The sequence below is a fragment of the Glossina fuscipes genome, unplaced genomic scaffold (assembly GCF_014805625.2).
Source record: "Glossina fuscipes isolate IAEA_lab_2018 unplaced genomic scaffold, Yale_Gfus_2 90, whole genome shotgun sequence".
Classification (NCBI taxonomy): domain Eukaryota; kingdom Metazoa; phylum Arthropoda; class Insecta; order Diptera; family Glossinidae; genus Glossina; species Glossina fuscipes.
Window position 1 is genome coordinate 1371148 of NW_023998444.1, and position 20681 is coordinate 1391828.

The window sequence follows — 20681 nt, forward strand, 5'->3', positions numbered from 1 at the left end:
ATGGTATAGGATATTGAATGACCGGCTATGCTCGGCCATGTATTTTCCTATCTATATCTAGAGGGTTTGCCAAGGCTCGTCGCGCTTTGACGATTAAACAAATATATGGACTTTAAATAACCCTAACGACCGACATCTATTCAGATCACTCTCTTCCTTCTCTTTTCCTTCTTGTGCATGTAAAGCTATACTATAGTGAACCACGGCCCCACTTTAAATACCCTATCATATAGTCAATGATATACAAATTTCAAAATGTATAAGAAGTCGTCCGACTCAAAGCGTTTTTAATAGACTTTGTCCTTGGTCCAAAACATGTGGGTCTATCAAATTTCATCGTAGTTTGAACACAAAAAAACAGAGAAAAGACAGATGTACAAACAAGCGATTTGTTTAATAAGAGGTGTGTGTGTATGTGAACTGCCTCCTGCACACATCCGCACAAACTTAATAAATCCTTTTAACCCTTGAGTATAATAAGGAATACAATCGCACTTTTACTTACTTTTTCACTGCTATCAGTAAGAAATGTTGCAAATTAAGCTACACTGGCTTATTCACCTGCAATTATGAAAAATATATTTAAATAGTTTTTATTAAAATCTATAGTATTTTTGTATATCGTTTAATATTAAATAATATTCTTTTAAATGCTTATATTATTGGTACGCGTGTATTATGTTTTGCCTACGTTCTGTTATGGAAATTCGCTACGACAGATTTTCATCAGAGCACAGCTGCCAATAATAATATGCTTACCCGTTCATGGCATGTTACAGGTGCCAGGAAATTGGATTGCAGAAACAGATATGAGTAAATAAACAAAATGAACTGAATGATTGAATTTATATTACATGACGCAATGAAAGACATAGTGAAATGATCTTCAAATGTAATAAAAAAATTTTTAACAGAAAACGAATTTTTGCTAAAAAGCAAACATGTCCTGGAAGGCTTTGTAAAAGGCGTGATATTTTAAATAAATTTATGCAAGTTCCCTACGCTGACCATTGACGACCAAGTAGCGAGAAGAGTGGATAACATTTTTTTCTGCCGACGCACAAAATGATTAGATGCCGTTTTCACCTACGGTATACGAAATACTTGACAGCGACAGGGTGGACAGCTTGGTCAACAGGGGACACCCGAAAAGACTATGATATGACTGGAATTCTTTTGTTAAGTACCAAGAAGCCATATCAACGAGTTGGTATCGCTATGGGAGTAGAAAAAGTCAGCAAGCCATTGTGCAGTCAGAACGGCAAACTAAAAAATTTGTTGAAATCTTTCGGCATAAAACACAAGATATTTTAATTACGAAAACACGACACATATGTCTACACGGATCATAACTCCCTCAGATACCAAACGTATTTAAATTGGCTAACTCGGCCACAGATTCTGCAGTGCAGCCATCTGCGGAATAAGATTTATGTTTGGGAGAACATTTTGTCAAGCCTAACACTGTGCACGTGTCGGTACATGACTATTGTAAATATTATTCCATCGCATAAGAGAGTGGTAACAATGGTTAAAATTTAGATTATAATATCTTTATTTAAAAAGTGGAGCTTAACGTACATTTAGTTTGTACCGTGTACTGAAAACGATACACGTGGCAATGTTAACTGCAAAAACGTAGAATTTTCCCGAAATAGATTACTTGACCCACAGAGAAAGAAGTTAGTTAGTTAAAAAATTGAGCTTGACGTCATATAAGTTGTAGCGTGTACTGAAATTGGTACATGCAGCAGTGTTAAGTGCTCATTTACAGAATTTTCATGCAGTAGGTTATTTGTTTCACCAATAAGAAAAGAAAACAAATGTCGTGCAGCAGGGAAACATAATCTTTATTTATTTCATTGAGCTTAAACGCTTCTGGAGCTGTTGACAGCAATAAAACTCATTCCTGGTACCAGTATCGGGCGCAACGGTGGCTCATATTAAGTTTCTTGAGCTGTCTACATTCGCTCGCGCTCGTAGATGAAAAGCGAAATCGAACAAATGTATTCTCCTCACCAGTTCAAATATTCACTGACTTTATAGAGATAGTTCCACTGAGAAGACAGTGTTCGTGAGAGACAATTTCCTTAATACCAGTCTGCTAGGAAAATGAAGCGAATTGAATATTTTTAGGAAACAATACATAATTTTTGTTTGATTCCTTTATTTGTATGGTTTAAAAATCTCAGGTGATAAACAGTTTAATAGAAAATGTTTGCGGGGATTGTAAAGGTCATTAGTATGAATCCGGATTTCAGTACGAGTGAGTATTGATTTATTTGTTAAACATTTTCTTTTTGTGGACGTTTCCAATGATTTCAAATTAAGCTTAGTTAAATCGACCATAAAATCGTTACAATTTAGCTCATTTACAAAATCATTCATTGCACCGCTTGTATGATTGATTTCAAGGTGCAAATGTGTAAGCGACAATGGACGCAATTCCTTTACAATGTTGTTAATGCTGGTTTTCTTTTCCTTTCTCTGTAAGTGCAGATTTGCACCACTTACCGTATTGGAATTGGACTACCTATACGCGTCTTTCTTCTTTTTTTTTCCTTTCATCAGCCATTAATGTCCCTGTATATGTTGGCACATTATTGAGTTAATAGTTAGGTAGGTTTATAGCTAGAGCGTAAGGAAAGAAAGGAATGTGTTCCTCATAGACCTCTAGATCGAGTGATGCATTTCTTGTCTAAGCTGACAGATGGTTGGTGTTCGCAGATTGTCAGTGCGATGGACGTTACGAAATTGTAGCTGTACTCAGTCGGTAAAAGCGTACCGTTTACCGATGAGCTATAAATGTAGGTTTCGCCCACCCCCTACCTCTCTCTCTCTCTTTCCCCCCTTCTTTCAAATCATTGCTTTGTTGCATCTATAGACGACATCCCTTGAGTGATTGGGCACACATTGATTAGGCCTCTCTTTTTCCGCTTCCTTCTGACTATCATGTTAGGAAACGTCTCGTGGGTCGTTGTGATGGTCCTAGTACTCCTTCGTTTTGCATGAAATCATAAGCCGATTATGTCGATGTCCGTATGTCCATTTTAGAATGTTTCCAATACGCAAGAAATTGGGTAAAAACTTAGGCTCTGGCATATTATAACAGCTTCTGCATTCGCCTGTGAATTAAATTGCTTGCGTTGATTGCGTTGATTGAAAGCGTTGAAAAAGACTTATGGTCATCATTATTCTAGCAAAAACCGGGTAAGACACACACTAATGATTATTTTAACAAAAAGCAAGCTCTCTGAGTGGCATAAAGCATTCAGTTAGGAATCATGAAATAGGTAAAGATTGGTGTTGCTTTTATTGGTCAACGAAACCATTCAGCGAGTAATGCCGACAAAATTGACGTCACGTTGCTATTGAAAAGTAGCTATCTTATGATAATAATGAAGGAGCCGGTTATGCATTTGATTGCATTTTTCAAGATGTGATGTCATTAAAAAACTAATACCATCGATGATGACACTTTGAATTTATCTGGCATATGTCCCTTTGTGACTTCTTTCATTCCTACTATGTCTTTGCCAAGGCGATTGGACTCAGTGGATATCATAAAAGAGAATTCAGGATAAAAACGTTAGCTCTTTTCGCCGCCCTACTAATGTCATTGATAAAGCCTTGAATTTATGCGACATGTGTGTCCATGCGCCCATGAGAATATTCAAACGGAACTTTTAAAGTGAACACATAAACAATAATAATATGATTTTTTCTTTTCTTTTGGGATTAAGTTTTTTTTACAGTGTATTAGCCTCAAGCGGAATATATTTTAGAGGATACCATATAAGATTTCATCACTGATTAAATTTCCATTTTTTTTTTTTTTTTTTTTAAAAAGTTGAAATAATTTTTATACCCTACAGGGTATGTCAAACTTGTGCAGATGTACGCCACATTCAGAGGCGCTTTCTATTATACCTCTACTATGGATCCAGAGTCATTTTGTGAAGATTGTCTGCCCGTCTTGTTTTCAGCCTACAGTTCGCAATTTTTGAGATATTTTGATGAAATATATTGTATTGAAATGTTTAGCTCCAAAAGCGAATGCTATTGAAAATAGTTCGGATTAGATCACTTTTTCGATCACTTCCCATGTAAGACCTTATTTTGAAAAGTCTTAGTACGAATAACTGTAGTGCAATGTAGGGTATTAAATGATGCTCCGTAGTCCACTGCAGTGTTTTCACATGTTTCGTTACATATATATATATATAAATTAAACTTAAACGTTAAAGCGAATAAATATCGGGAAAAGTTTTTACTTGCATGCCAGAAATTATTAGTTTCAACTTACTCTGCAACGTATTGCACGCTCGCTGCTTATATAGAGTTATAAAAATTTTTGATTATGTGCGATATACGTGCAAGTGTTTATGAATGTTTACACAAAGCACAAATACACACATACATAAGTAAATGCATGCATTCCATTCGCTTATGCATGTATTTCGTTCACACGTATAAGCGCAGTCCGCTCACGTTTCTATGTAAACTCTGATTTTTCCCACATAATGCACATCCACCACACAGACATACAAATTAATTTTACACAATATACGTCTAAATTGCTGACTTCCTTTTAGCCACAACAACAAAACTCGAACAATATTTTTCTCTTATTTTCTATGATTTTCTGTTTGCTTTGTTTGTTATCTAAAACTAAACTCCCTAGTAAAAAGTTTCAAGTTTAAATAACATTTTCTGTATGGTAGGGAGTTTGAAACAAGAATTAACATAAATTGAATTTGAATGATAAGCTGATAGTAAAATATAAAAATAAATGCCTTTGGATTTACATTTCTGCAGTTTCTAGTTTTAGTTTCTATTGTACTAAGTAAGAATTTTTATATAAATATTTTTGAAATCCCTTTTCTTCTCTCTCTCTCTCACTCTCTGGCTTGCTCTTCCTTCTCTTACTCATCTCTTTCTTGTTTAATTTATCTTTAATACTCGCACTATTACTATCCTTTTCTTTCGGTTATATGTGAAACAAGAGAAAAGCAGTTAAAAGTTTTGGATTTTTAAACCATCGCCTTCAAAAAAAAAAAAAAAAAAAATTGTAAAAAAATTATTATTTGTTTGTGCTAAATTTTTGGTTATTTGTAAAATGCTTTAAAAACTTTTTCAATTAATTTACCACAAGGCTGAAATAAAATAAAAATGTTTGTGGGTGTTGTTGCAATGGTTATGCAAATTTTTTTTTGGGATAAATGTTTAAAGCAATATTAGCTTTGATTGAGAGTAAGCTTGGCAGCCCAACCACTTCAACCCTACTTAAAGGAGTTTTAAGTATAAGGATAACTTTCGAGAATTTTTATATATCTGAGATATAGAGTTAAATCAATCATCGGCCCATCTGTCTATCTAATGTTACTCGTACACACACAAAGCCCCAAAAAGCAAAAAGACAAAGTTAAAACCTAAGCGCTGAATACAATGAATGCTTTTACCTTGCGCTTCATACAGTGAAATGTGAAAATAGGGTTTTATTGTACGACTTCATTGTGCATAGTTGAACCTATTACCTTACCTGGCATTGCTCAAATAAAAATCATACAAAAAACGTTATTTCGCATAATGCAAAGCACGATACAAAAGTATTCACTGTGTTAGACGTTTTAGTGCATGCGTCTTGGAGTCTATTACTAAGGTCCACTTAGAGATTAAGAAACATCGATCTAAAACAAGCGTTTCCGGATACCTTTTTTTTTGGACCAAGATGGACGAGGTTTAGAAAGCTTGTGTGTAGAGAAGTGACTTTCAGCTTTTCTCTTAATTTTTCTTCAACCTTGCAATGTCTTCCTTTTAGGAATAAAATTGATTTGTAGCACTTCTTAAGGTTTGCTCTAAAGTCTTACTTTCTATTAGGAGAGTTTAAAAGTTCGAACAATCATCCTCGTTACACAAAACAACTGTGGAACTTACAAATCATCCAACGTATGTGCTTTTCTGTATGTTAATAACCGATTTGAAAACTTAAAGCCAAGCAACCCAAGCGACGATCGTGACCATGTTCAATACACTTGTCATTTACACTTCCTTGAGATAGATGGTGTACGCGGACGACAGCGTATAATTGCCACTACGATCTAAGCGTTTCACGGGCTATCGCCATTGCTTCGAAACCATCGCTTTTATACTTCCATTCAAAGCTTCCGTCCATGATTAGTTTCACTCTACGTTACTGCAAGTGAGAGATCAGAAAGATTGGGGACTTTCGGTCATCCCTACTTTACAAGTGCAAAAATTAACACATTTTGTTATTTTCACTTCGAAGCGAATCTGTAAAAACCACCGAGCGTAAGTCACTATGTTGTAATGGCATAACATTACATAAATACATGTATCGTGTGGCCATCCGAATCGATCTTAGATGGGCATAAGAAATATTTCTCTCTAACTGTGAATCTGTCTTATGCAGTTATAGTTACATTTTCCTTGTCTTTTATAGGCACGACTGTTAGTCGCCTACGATCAACACTTTACTGCAGCTATGGATACATACGGTAAACATTTGTATTAAGCTTCAGGAAAATATCTTTTACAAATTGGTAGAGATGACTGTGGGCATGATTACGGACGAATCCCACCCTTTTTCGAAACCGATTGGCGGTCATCTCAGTGAGCAAGTTTACCACTTTCTATCTTCATTTGTTTTCAATAAGGGACAACTGGCCGACGATTTATGTTAATTCATAACGGAATCGTCCGCTGCGCAAAAGCGTATTCATTATATGATTTCCGGGTTGTATTTCGTTGCGTTACAAACGAACTGGGATCATGGGCATGGTTGTGGGCGAATCGCACATTTTTTTCAAAATCGACTTCGTCATGTCAATAAGAGAATATACAGCAAGTTTTCCATCTTCTATTTTTACTTTTTTCCACCGCGAACTTTTTAATAATAGACGATGACCGATCGACGTTTTATGTCAACTCAAATTGTTATATTCTTTATAAGATCTCTGGGATCTATTTCGTTGAATTGTAAAGAAACGAACAATCCCTTGGGAGGCCCGGTTAACTATCATTGTACCTCCCCAATTAACAAAGAGCGGCTCTTGGAAGTAGGTAATGGTCATTTACAACTAGCTGTTGCTGTTAGTAAATCCTGGACCATAACATGATAGAGCTTGATTTAAGACTATAATCTAAATTTACAAGCAAAAACATTATAGTGGGCCAGAGCACGCCATTAATACCACATTTGCGAACTGAGCCAGTTTGACTTATTAAAAATATGATTACTATATATATATATATATATATATATATGTATAAAATTTTAATACTATTTTTTAAAAACATACGGTGGTTCCTAGTAAAGCAATGATATATATATATATAAATGTTGATTCCTCTTCCCCGCTAAAATTCCTTCAATTCTCGAATGTGATGTCTATTTTTAACGGTTGTGAGCCAATTTGACTCATAGAATGGTTAAACAGTTAATCGCATAAGCACATGTAATTTATTGCTCATATGAGGCCTGGGCAACAGTCAAGTTGCACGTGATTTGTTTCTCTTCTTAATTTTCGATTTCTTACATATAATATTTGTGTGTATCTGGGAGCCATCGTCCCTACTAAAGCTAGATGCCGATTTGAACGATGCATGCCGAATAAATTTGAAATCAAATTTCGATTGGCCTCCGATGTTAGAAGCAAATGCCCTGTAAACGGTCTTCCATGCATCTGGCAAGGATGAAACCCGACAACCAAACATTCCCTTGAACGACTAAGCTTGCAAAACCGTATTTAAATTGTGGACGAAATATTACGACAGATAATTTTTTTACAAAAATCTCACTTGCAAAGAAGTTATTAGCAAAGAAAAGTACTTTGGTTGGCACTATATGTGCAAACTGAAATAAATTATCTAAAATAGCAAAAGCTAAGAAGGATGAAACGATGCAGTTTTTTACAAAACTTTATAAAGCTGAGATTTATACCCTGACCCTGATTTATAAAAGCAAGCTTAATAAGAAAGTTTCACTACCAAGTTCAAAACATAATAAAAAACTTATTTCAGAACCTAACCTATTATAAGTATAGCGTGGATGTACTTGACACAATGACCCGAAAATGTAACGTTAAAGCAAGCTCACGCACATGGCGTCTACAAGTTTTATATCACATTTTAGATTTAGTAGCTATCAATGCCTGGACTCTATATAAAGAGACCGAAGTCAATATTTCAAGAAAAGACTTTATTTTCCAATTGGCTGAAGAGCTAAGAAGTAAATAATAGAGAAGAAGTCAGAACACTTTCATTCCAGTAACAAAAATTCACACAACTAACGCACGGAAGAATTGTCAAGTTCAAGAATCATGCACTAGAGATAGATGTAAAAATCTTTGTGCTAAATGTAATAGAAATGTTTATGGTAAGTGTTTTTCAAAACCGGAATTTATATATAAAAAGATGTTTTCAATGAATTTTTTAATAATAAATTCCTTCATTTAAAATGATTTGGAAATATTTTCTTTGCAAAAACCTTTAATTTTCTTGTATATGTCAAATAGACTCACTTCAGTAAAAATACGTATATAACGAACACAAATACCTTATACCACTTCGTTTAATGCAGTTATCCATGTAACGACAAGCTATTATGACTTGGTTGGTCTATTTCAATCTCTATCTAGGTATTTCCGGTTACAATTGCACATTCAACCGTATTAAACAAAAGTGTTAAATTACATAATTATAGGGAAGATAATTAGAGCACGGTTAAGTTAACAAAGTAGACATTTTTGTACTTGGAATATGTCTAGGCTTAAAGTATTTACAGGTGAACTTAAATCCAAATGCTAAAACTGTGATATCATATATAGGAAAGAATATCAATCAGGAGAGCAAGCAGGAAAGGAAAAGCAAAAAGTATATGATATTGTTGGCATTGAAGTATCAAATGTGTAGTAACCTAGTTAGTTAGGTAATTAGCTAAGTAACCTAATTATGTAAATACTTATAAGGTGTGGGCCACCACACTGAGATTCGAACTCGCGACCACCACCGACCTGAAAGTCGCGAGTGTTGTGCCCTGGAGTCGAGCAGTGGGAGTAAGTTGCCCATAAGTGTATTGGTACCAAATTTTCCATAAGCATTTGATTGAGTGACTTGGATTTGGCTTGATTGAACTGAGAGCAATTATGGAATTAGCTTCAAAAAGCTTGATCAATTATACCTAATTATTCGCTACTTATTAATTAGTTCTTCTTACTAGTTCCCAATTACTTCTTGCAAAGAGTTTATATATGCGTTTTTTTTTATAACGGAAGTCTAAGTTTAAAAGGAAATAGAAACAATTAAGCACATTATAGTCGGACAAGGCCGATCTTTAGATACGTCGCGTCATTTCGCTTAATACAGTTATTCACTCCAAATCACCTTTCCTGAAAGTCGGCATATTGGAGAATTTCCAAAACATCACATGGCATGATTCAAATTTAGTTCACTTCCTAAAAATTTGATCATTTCTCAGTTTCCGTCAAAGAAACTTGGGGACCGATTTTCATTTAAAAATATTAAAAAATAAATCTCTTTCTGAAGGGCTTACCGTACTCATGAGAAATCTCATAGGGAGTGTGGTTCTAAAAGTAGACCCATGTGGATCGAATTTGGTCCATTTATCTTTTCTATCAAATTACTATCACGAAAAAATTTTCAACAAAAAACATAATCAACATTTCTGGCTGAGAATCCTCTTAGATGGCGGTATTCAAAACAAACAAGACCTACGCGGTCCAAATTCAGTAAGTTCGGCTACTTTGTCAATTTACTATAATGAAGTACTCAAAATTGTAACTTTTTACCATACACAACAAACATTCAATTTTGGTAGGAACTGTTTTATGAGAGGGGATTCAAAAATTGCCGACTCCGATCCAAAGTTTTAGCAAAAATTTAGAATAACGAAATATTATTACTAAGCGATTTTTGCCGTAAAACTCCAAAAATACCACAATTATTTCCTTTAAATCCTTTCTTTTCATCATAAGCCCTATATATATTAGGGTTTAGAAATTAACCTATTTGACCCAAAATTCTCTGGCCCTAATTTTTGTACTAAATTACTACAATGGATCAATTATCATTATAAAATATTAAAAATTAAAGCTTTTTGTGAAGGGCTTGCTGCTCCTGAGCAATGCGATGAGATCCCAGAAGTAAATCCACGTGGTTTAAATGTGGTTCAGTTAACTTTTTTGTCAAATTACTACCATGGATAGATTTTCATCATAAAATATTAACAATTAGCCCCCTTTGGCGTGTAAGGTAAGGGTTACATTTCCTGAGAATCCTTATATCCTATGGTACCCAGCATACCAATTCAGAATTTCAAACTACTGTTAATCTGTCAATGAATATTTTTTTTGCAAATTTTTTACAATTGGGGAGTGATCGAGAAAATGGACCAATCCGAACCATTTTCAATAGCGTCAAAGCAAGTTTCATCAGAGTAGATAAAAAACTTGGGAACTTGAACAGAAAGTAAACGTGGACAGACACTAGACGTACAGACCGATACAATAAAGGCTGGGCATATTTTAAGCGCTTCTGAGCATTACATATGTCCACACAAACTTAATATACCCTGTATTGCAAGTGGTGCAGTGGTAGTAATAAAAAATTTCTATTTTCAGACTATGGCCAAAAGTCCGTTTAAGGAAGAAAAAATTCCCGTTTAGTGTTTAATGATTTGCAACGAAGCAAAGAAAAAGCGTCCACTATATTTATAAATATATATATATATATGGATAATTACTCAAATAAATGTTTTTTATTTAACAATAATTGATTTTCAATTAATTTTATTACATATTTTATTGATAGGTGTATTTTAGTGAAAAAAGTTTAATTTCATTTCATACTAAATGCTTAAGTGAATGTACATCAAACAGCATATAAAGCGTATAATATGCTCTAATAGAGCATTCAACTGCAACGTAATTAATTAATATTCCGTACAGCATGCACAAATAATGCTCATTATTATCATCATCATCATCATTATTATTAGCAAAAAGCATTTGGTAAATGTAAACCAGAAAATGCTTAAAAATAAAAAAATATCAGTAAATTTGTACAAAAATTTTTAAAAAAAACTTTCGAACTCAATGTTGTTCACAATAATGATATGTAGAAGCATTTATACATATATATGTATATATGTAGATTGAAGAAAAATATAAATAAACAAGTAATGCATATATTATAAATGATAATTATCGTAATTATAATCAGTAATGAATGTTTGTAAATACGTACATACGTACGTACGTACTTATGTGCATACATATTGTGTGGCTTTTTATAGCAATTTATAGGATATATTTGCTGGCAAAACTCAATGCACAAAGCGCATTGCTAAGGAAAGTTATGAAAATGGTTTCATAGTCAAAAGTATTGGCAAACAAAATCACATATCATATACCTATCTACCGAGTAGTGGTGGGCCGGGGGGAAAGTGGGGTTAGGGGGAGAGAAGAGAAATTTTTTTTGTTATTTTTTTTCTTTCTATTGCTTGTAAAAGTTTAGTTATTTAATGCAATAAAAAAGGTTAAGTTAACCTTTTAAATAAACCGACCAAATTTACGTTAAACGAGTAAAAAAAGGAAATAAAGAGTGAGAGAAAAAAAAAAAAAAAAAAACAAAAGACTCTTCAATGAGAAATTATGCTATAAATTTATGTTTTTTATTCTCATAAATGTCAACATTTTTCTTCTTTTTTTTTTTTATTTTTTTTTTCATTACAACGCAAGCAGCAGATAGATGATAGAGAGGCGATAGTTTCCGCTTTCTGTACTTTTTCGTTTTCGGTAAGTCAAGCTAATTAATATTTAATTACCATTAACACAGCATACATAATGAAGGCATTTTAAGCGCCACGTCAGTCAGTCCATCAAGGCTTCTGCATGCATGCTAGTCAGTATGAGGATAATAATGAAAAATTATGCATGCGGTTATGCAAATACACAAAAGTGTTATGATAGTAGTGATGGTAAATACAATCTTGTCATACACATGATAAATATGCAGTAAAATTAAATTGAGTTATTTAACGTCGAGAGCAACAAACTTGCATTAAATTAAGAGAAACTATTATTTATAGTTGAGAATGACAGAAAAAAAAAAAACAAATGTGTGTTGTGTTTGTGTAAAAATGCATATTTGATATGAAAGCAAAATTCAATTGAAAAAAAACAAGAGAAAAAAGAAAATGACCTCAAAACCAATTGCAAAAAAAAAAGAAGAAAAAGAATGATTTATATGCGGTTTCAAGGTAATCGATTTTTATGCTCTACTTGTCCCAAGTGGGACAAGGATATACTAAGTTTGTGCAGACCTACGCAATCCACGGAAGGACTTGAGATAGGTCCACCGATCGATTCAGAATAACTTTAAGTTTGTCTTCGTTTTTTGTTGTTTTTGCGTTCAACCGACACGTATTTTGAAAAAAGTTGTAACACATGTTTTGAACCAATGCCGAAACCTATTGAAAATGGTTCGGATCGGACTACTTTTTCGATCACTTCCCATATAACGCCTTATTTTGAAAAGTCTTTATACGAATAACTGTACGAAGGTTGTGGGGTGTTTTAGCTTTTGCGCTATACTAATAATTACAGTAACATTCTAAATTTAACAAAAAATTTAAAAAATGATCCGCTACGGTGACCTGAACAACAACCAAACTTATTTTAAGACAATTTCCCTCATTTACTTTGTCAAGTATTTTTCTGCAGTACGTTGTTTAACTTCTTCTTCAATTAGTAGGGACCTTTACCGTCATGCTTATACGTATCATGGGTAGTCCTCGTAATATGGAGGCGATACAAAGTAATTGTGAGCATTTTGTAGAAAGATAGAAGGACGGTTACAATTGAGCTGACAATTAAGCTGATCAAGACTTGTATATATTTAAAATAAAACTAGAATATAATACAGATACAATAACGTCTGTAACCGCCTTCTGGCAAATTTTGCAGATACTTCACACCTCGAGCATGTTTTTAAATGATTTAAAGCCAACTTGTTTGGTAGGAGTCTCTTCTAGGCAACCGCATAGCTAAGTAGATGAGAGTCGCGTCTGCAAAATCGGTGTTCGAGGGTACGGATGACTATACTCAGCCGTGATTATAATGAGTGTTCAGTTGACGAAGGCATAACAATTACAGTTATGAATTGCTCACATACCTATTGGAGTGAGGCCACTTTCTATTTCTTTCTCTTTACCCACTTCTTTTCGATCATCGCCGTGTTATACATGTAGGCAAATTCTACTAAGTGCTTGGTCGTACGTGCGGTAGGCCCACCCTTAAATACACCACTTCGTGTGATACAGTTTTTCATATAACGAGCATTCAAACTAAGGCATGATATGAGAAGTGCTCGAAATGGTGGTTTGATTTCAACCATGTTCTTGGGCCAAAACAAATCTGTGTACCAATCGTCATTGAAATATCTCAAAAATTCGGGCCTTTGTGTTGAAAATAACAAAACAAGACGGACAGAGGAACAAACGTGCTTATGTCGAAGCAATAAGTGCTTCTGAATCGATCGGTATAACACGAGATTGGTGTTTCTCAAGTCTTTCTCTGTGTTGTATACATCAGCACAAGATTAATATACGTTTGTACTACTACAAATGGTTTACGATATAAAAAAAAAAAAAAAAAAAAAAAAATTTAATAACATTTGATAGAAGCTACGCACTTTACAAGAATTTAAATATTTTCACTTTTTTTTCTCTTTTCATATTAGCAGCTCATCTCGATTATTTGCACGTTTAATGATTTATCGTACAGTTTTACTCTCAAGGGCTTTCCAATAAAAATGTAAAATAGTTCGAATGGAAATTTTCATTTAAAAATTTGATTTGATTTGATCACGAAAATTTACAAAATAATTTCTAACGCGACATGTGCGAAAAATTCCCTTCAATCCAAATAAAAAATCGCGAAAGCAATCAAACTCGCAATGTATATTTCCACGTTAACCTACAATTTTTGACAATTTTTGCTGTAAACCGTCAAAAACAAATTTAATTTGTCGAACCAAATTCCCTAACTAGAAGTACGAAAAATATCAGATTTGAAACTTAGGTACTCGACACATATCAAAAACTGAAACTGCAATTTTTATTATGACCTTTTAAAAGAAAATTTAGTTTGCTGTTAACAGAAATTTTTTGCCCTTAATATATGAAATCGCTGAAATATGTGCCTGCGAAATCGTACTACGCGGAAAAGTGCGAAAGTTACCACATCTGAAACATAGGTTTTCGAGCCGAGACAGTTTTTATTACCTATCATTGATAGCAGACTTAGTTTGTCGCCAAACTCTATAACATTTATTCTGATCTTATCTATAACAGAATAAATGGCGAAAATTTTGGCACTTAATCTGCGAAATCGTTATAAATGAAAAGGTGCGAAAGCTACCACTTTCGAAACCTACGTTTTTGATGGAAGTGAAAAAGGAAGCTACTTGCTAGATGGAAAGCGAATCTGTCGCCAAGCTCTATAACATTTATTCTGATCTTGTCTATAACAGAACAAATGGCGAGTATGTTGGCACTTAATCTGCGAAATCGTTACCAACGAAAAGGTGCGAAAGCTACCGTAATCGTAATTTACGTTTTCGCTCGAAGTGAAAAAGGAAGCTTCTAGCTAGATGGAAATTTAATTTGTCGCCAAATTCTATAACATTTATTCTGATCTTATCTATATACAGAATAAATGGCGAAAATTTTGGCATTTAATCTGCGTAATTTTCATCGAAAAACATACAAATGAACATTGATTTCCTTTGTTATGAAGATTACGCAGACTTTTCAGAACGATTTCAGGGAATAAAATGATTGCTCTTCTCATTATATCCTACACCGGTTGTGACACAAGAGTACACTAAGTTTGTACAGACAGACTTCTGCAACACCCGCAAGATGTTGAAATAGATGTACTTTCTTTATGACGATCGATTCAGAGTCATTTTCTGATATAAATATGACTTTCCTTATGTCCGTCCGCCCGCCTTATTTCCTTCTGTTCAACCTACAGATAGTGATTTTTGAGATATTTCGATGAAATTTTCTACACAGCAATGTTTTGGCCCAAGAGCGAATGCTATTAAAAACGGCTCGGATCGAATCACATCTTCGACTACTTCCGATATAAGGCCTTATTTCGAAAACTTTTTATATGCATAACTATATTAGGCGAAACGATGCATGGTATTTAATGGTAGATCGTGTCCCATTATAATTTTTATTAATTTGATAGCTTACAAAATTGTATATCTGCAGTGGGGAGTCCACACAAAAATTCATTTACAACATAAAAATTTCCGTATGAAAATTTGCAAAGCAAGCAAAGGAATAACTTATCAGTTATATGTTTACTTGTATCTGTATAAACATTTTGTATCCCAGTAACAAGAAACTGTGTTTAGTTTATCATGAAAATATTTATAAAAAAATTTAAGATAGATAAAATGCTAAAAAATAAAAAAAAAAAAAACAACAGGTTTTGTAGTTATTTATAGTAAGAAATCAACTATGGTTAACTAAATGAACGTTGAAAAGAATCCTCATCAAATTGAAACACGCCTCCGAAAGCGACGCTTCTTTTAATACGTATAATGGATTACTTTTTAATATTTAAGAAATGATAAAAATCATGAAAAATGATACAAATGCGTAGAGTGGAAGAGATGAATTATACAAATCTTAGCTTGAGGCTTATATGCCCAACTAGTAGCTACTGCAGATGTTTTTTTTTTACAAATTTCGATTGAACATAATATTGAAATAATGGTTGCATAATTTAACGAATATATTATCAAATTTAAGTGAAAAATTTACTTGAAAAAACCTGATTTTTGATATCAAAAATTAATTACCCGGATAAGAAAAATATTTTACGAAAACATAAGTATTTTGTAACGTTAAAGTTATATTAGTTAAATTTTGTACAAAAATATCTTCACAAGAGAAAGATTTCGTGTTTTGATGAAGAAAAAATACGAGATTAATATATTTGTTGTATTCTTTCAAAAGATCGGTTTACCTAATGAAACTTGCAAGAATTGTTAAACGAGCTAAATGCTACTTCCTTTAGTACTTAATAATAATCCAATGAAAAAAATTGCTTCTCAAATTCGGATAATCGGCTCCAAAACCGATTATACGGGTCAAAAAACCGGTTCGCTGTAACAGTTTCTTAACAAGTTTAAAAATTATTTGTTAGCTTAGGCGGTTTAGAGATGAAGTTAGAAGAGTTGAAGATAGAAGTTATTCCCGCAGTTCAATTAAACTATGCAAAAATACATTGTTACATCACGTTTGTGGTAAACTCTTAGAAATTCTTATATCCTTCATTTAAGAGAAAAGCGAGACTAATACTATTGGAAGATTTTCAAGAAGAAGATTTATAGGTGTTAGAGACCTTTAAAGAAATATATTACATCCCTGCCTAGACCTGAGCAAGTATTCATTTAGGAAGAAATTGATTTCGTGAACATTGCTTGTAAAGTGTCTTGAAGCGTCATCATGCATTCCCATTTGAAGGCCTATTGAGTTGTATATCCCTATCAATCCAACCCCAATACGATAGAATATTCTGTTAAGAAGGACTGCCATTGCACTTTTGAGATAAAGTTTAGGCAATGCGCGAGAGATGGTGTAGTCACTGTCGTTGCGTAATATTTCCCTAAATATTGTTAAGCATATCGAGCTTACTTTCTATGAATCAGCCCATTATATACTTATGCTTTTCCGTATTTTAAATATGGCAATTTTTCTTATTGATTGATCGGTTGTCCGTCTTGACTTTTCGTCTCCGTGTTTCAAAACTTTCGCTATTAACATTTACCATTGAACTAATTGCGTAATAAACTTTGCCACCAAGCACTTGGAAAAAAAAATATTACAATAATTGAGATCTGTGAGAAATATATATTGCAGAGATCAAAAGATATTTGATGCTGATCTTAGCATACGTTTTCATAACAAATCAAAGACGCGCAGGTTGAAAGGAGTCTTGTGTCTTTGCCAGAAAGTTGTTTATAGGTAAGATTCGTTTAGCTGTCCAAACGAGCCATATATAAACATAAATTTTATTAGCAGGTTCTATATATCTTTTGATTTTGAACTATGTAAAAATAAGATAATCTTTAAAAGGTAATAAAACATTTATTTATTTATTTATTGATGCAAGTTCTTTGGTCTAAATTATCAAATATTACTTCTTTGAAATGGTTATGTGCACAGCTTCTCAATACATCTTTGTTCCAAATTTTCTCCTCTATTGGATCCCTTCTGTCGAAGGTATGGGCTTCGTTCCTCATGTGAGGCACATTGTGATGTAATAATACACATTTTGCAAAAAAGGATTCATTTTGATAGGATGACTAATTCTAAAGTCACAAATATTTCTTTTTTAGTTTTAATTGTTAACTTAATATAAAAGAAAGTTTTTGGAAATGCAATTAGTCAAGAAATTTAAGTTGAAAAGTTCAAAAGTGATTCAAGGTCAATGCTTGATAAGATTACTATTAAATATTCACCTTATTTTAAAGCAACAAAATAGAAGAAGCATCTTCTTATCTCAGCTTTTTTTCTTAGTCTAATAAGAAATTTTGAAATACGATCGGCTGGCAATATATTTTCAAGACAGTGGACATAATTCAACAAAATTTCGATAAAAAAAAAAAAACTTAAGTAGAATGAAAACTTCTTAAAAAAAAAAAAGAAACCGAAGGTTTTCTTACACAAATTAAAGAGAAGGAACCATCTCATTGGGGAAAGTACCTGTAAAATAGATTTTCTTTTTTTACTAAAAACTTAGTTTTCAGAAGTAGAAGTCTTAGCTCTCTAACACACCTAATCTTAAGTACTTATTGAATGATGATTGTGAAGCCCGAGACGTTCTTCTAGATTTTAACAATAGCTACCTTATCTGTTAGTCCACTTGGATCCCTTTTGTCGAAACATGGGATATTCTGTGTAAATAGCTGACACGTTTTATAGCAAGGTAAGTTATTTTAGTTACTCTAATATTGTCTTTAAAAGGTTGACGTCCTGTCTTTTAAGAACGGAATCTTTCAAACCAATTTCTAACTGCCCGAGCAGTTATCAGGCCTGCACCGTATACGCTGCATATTTTTTCAACTGTCGCCTTGGCGATATTGCCTTGTTCAAATTCCCAAAGCGTTACATGTGGAATATGCAGTTTTTAACTCTTCAGTTCAGAGATTGAGAAAACAATTGAATATAGCCTGGACCAAGTAGTGAAAATCAAAAATTGGTTTGTTTCGATGACTTATAGTGGGTAAAAATACGCACAATAGATCTTACCTAGCTGTATCGAAAGTTACTTATCTAAGTTACTAGACTCAACCTAGCAATATGTTAAGATAATGAATGACCAATAATAGATTGTGCCATGTTATATCAATCGAGTTAGAAGAACTTCCTAAAATGATTCAAGTCTATTTCCGGGGTGTCTGTCATCGATCTCTACCCAAGTATACTCGTATTTAAAGTTTAGGCCATAATTTTTGAGATGATACATCGCTCAATAAGTTTCCGGTCTCTTAGAAAAATTTGCTATATTTATATATCTTGGTCTAAAAATGAACGTTATTGAAAGTGGATCGGCTCGGATCGAATCAGCTTTTGATATATTGCTGAAAACTTTCTTACATGAACCCTATTGAAAATGAGTCGGAAAAAGTTAGATCTTTTCTCTCACAACGTTGTCAAATGAAACTCTGTAATTCTTAATACTTGGTAAATGAATATTCTTTCACTCAGGTTGTACCCCCTACACGAAGTGTGTTCACGAAAGAAAAGGGTGACCTTTTATTTTTCTCGAAAAATATTTGTTTATCCACCAAGATTTTACTTTGTCCCCTTCAAAGTAATCTCTTTTCGATGAAATACACTCATGCCAGCGCTTTTTCCAATCCTCGAATCACTTCTGAAATGACATTTTTGGGCGTGGAAAGTAGTAGTGGGCCCTGGTCTATGTTTGATTGCTAAGTGTTACACTCTCACCGATCGAGTACTCATTGCAGCTACGGCCACATAACAATCGTAATTGGAGTAAGTCTCATCAGGAAACTGAACCCAGGTATGTCCAGTTAGTGGTCACGCTTCTTAAATTTCTGCGCTAGAGTAGAACAATGCAAGCCTATTTCTGGATTTATTCCCTTATAAGGACAACTTTCATGAGAAAAGCAAGCCTTTAATCTAATTTTTAGCATATTATGATACAACTTGATTTATACTGTAGCCCAATGAAGTCTGTATACAGTACGAAAAATTAAGTTTTTTCTTCTTCAAAAACTGTACTTATAAGTTGAGGATCAGGAAAGCCTATTTCCTAATGGACAAAAGTTTATATTAAATAAGACGATAGGTAGCTTCAACAGAAATTCACATGCACATACATCAGTCGGACAGACGGATAGACAGCCTGGTAGCAAGGTGAATCTATCTTAAGCCTTTCTTCGTACTATATACCTCCACACAAACTTAATGTACTCCTCTAATACTAGAAGTTGTGTAGGTATATATGTATATATATATATATGATTTCATGCGGTAGATAGGTACCAAGGGTTAATATTTGGTATACTATGAAATAATGCAGCGTAGGCTTGACCTTGTTCGATCGTAACTCATTGCAGTAAACATACCAGATTTTATTAAGTGTCTTAACTTGGCGGTATAGTTGGCCTTGTGTCGGACTGTAACTTGCTTTTGTAAGTAAGGCAATGCCTTAATTACATTTTTGTGTGTTCAAATGCTTGACATCACTGTGACGTTGAGATATGTTTCCACTTTAACAATAGCTGGATTTGATTTGAAGTATTTTTTTTTTTATTCCTATTTGTTTGTTTCTTTGCTTTCGGAATTAGGTTTTAGATCTAAGAAAAAAACGCTTAAAGTAAAATGAATAGACAAAGAATTACCAACGTAAGAAGAAGAAGAAGAAATCATCATCATTATTACTATTACTATTATTATCATTATTTCTGTGCTTGAACCCAAAATACAATCATCATCCGCTTACTTACACATAATGTCTACATACACACGCACTTACAATGAAGGGACAAGAAGAAGGAAAAAAAAAATGGTGGCCGCCAATTTCTACCATATTACCATTACCAGAGCGAGCAAGTCATTCAAGTACGCGACAGTGGAAGAGTATAATGATAGCAAACTCTAGAGGCAAAAAAAAAAAAATAAAATAAATAAAATAAGTAAAGAAAACAAAGAGCAAAAAAAAAAAAAGAAAATAAACATACAAGAGAAGACAACATTTTGTAGCTTTTTAAAAGATGATATTTTTGTTGCCGCTGCTGCTGTTGTTGTTGTTAGTGTTTTTATTCGGTTGCCGCTTTGTTTCTTATTTATTTATTTTATTCTTCTCTTTTAATGCCAATAAAGGAGTGAACTTGTATCTTGTTATTCTTTAGCTTATGTGTTTTTCAAAGTGTTGTATTCCATTTATGTTGTGTTATGTTATGTTATTTTATTTCATTTTATTTCATTTTATTTATTTTTTCTTTCCATTGCTAAATTCACTTTAAGCCTTTGTTATATTTTGTCGTGTCGTGTTGTGTTGTGTTGTGTTGTGCTGAGCTGTGCT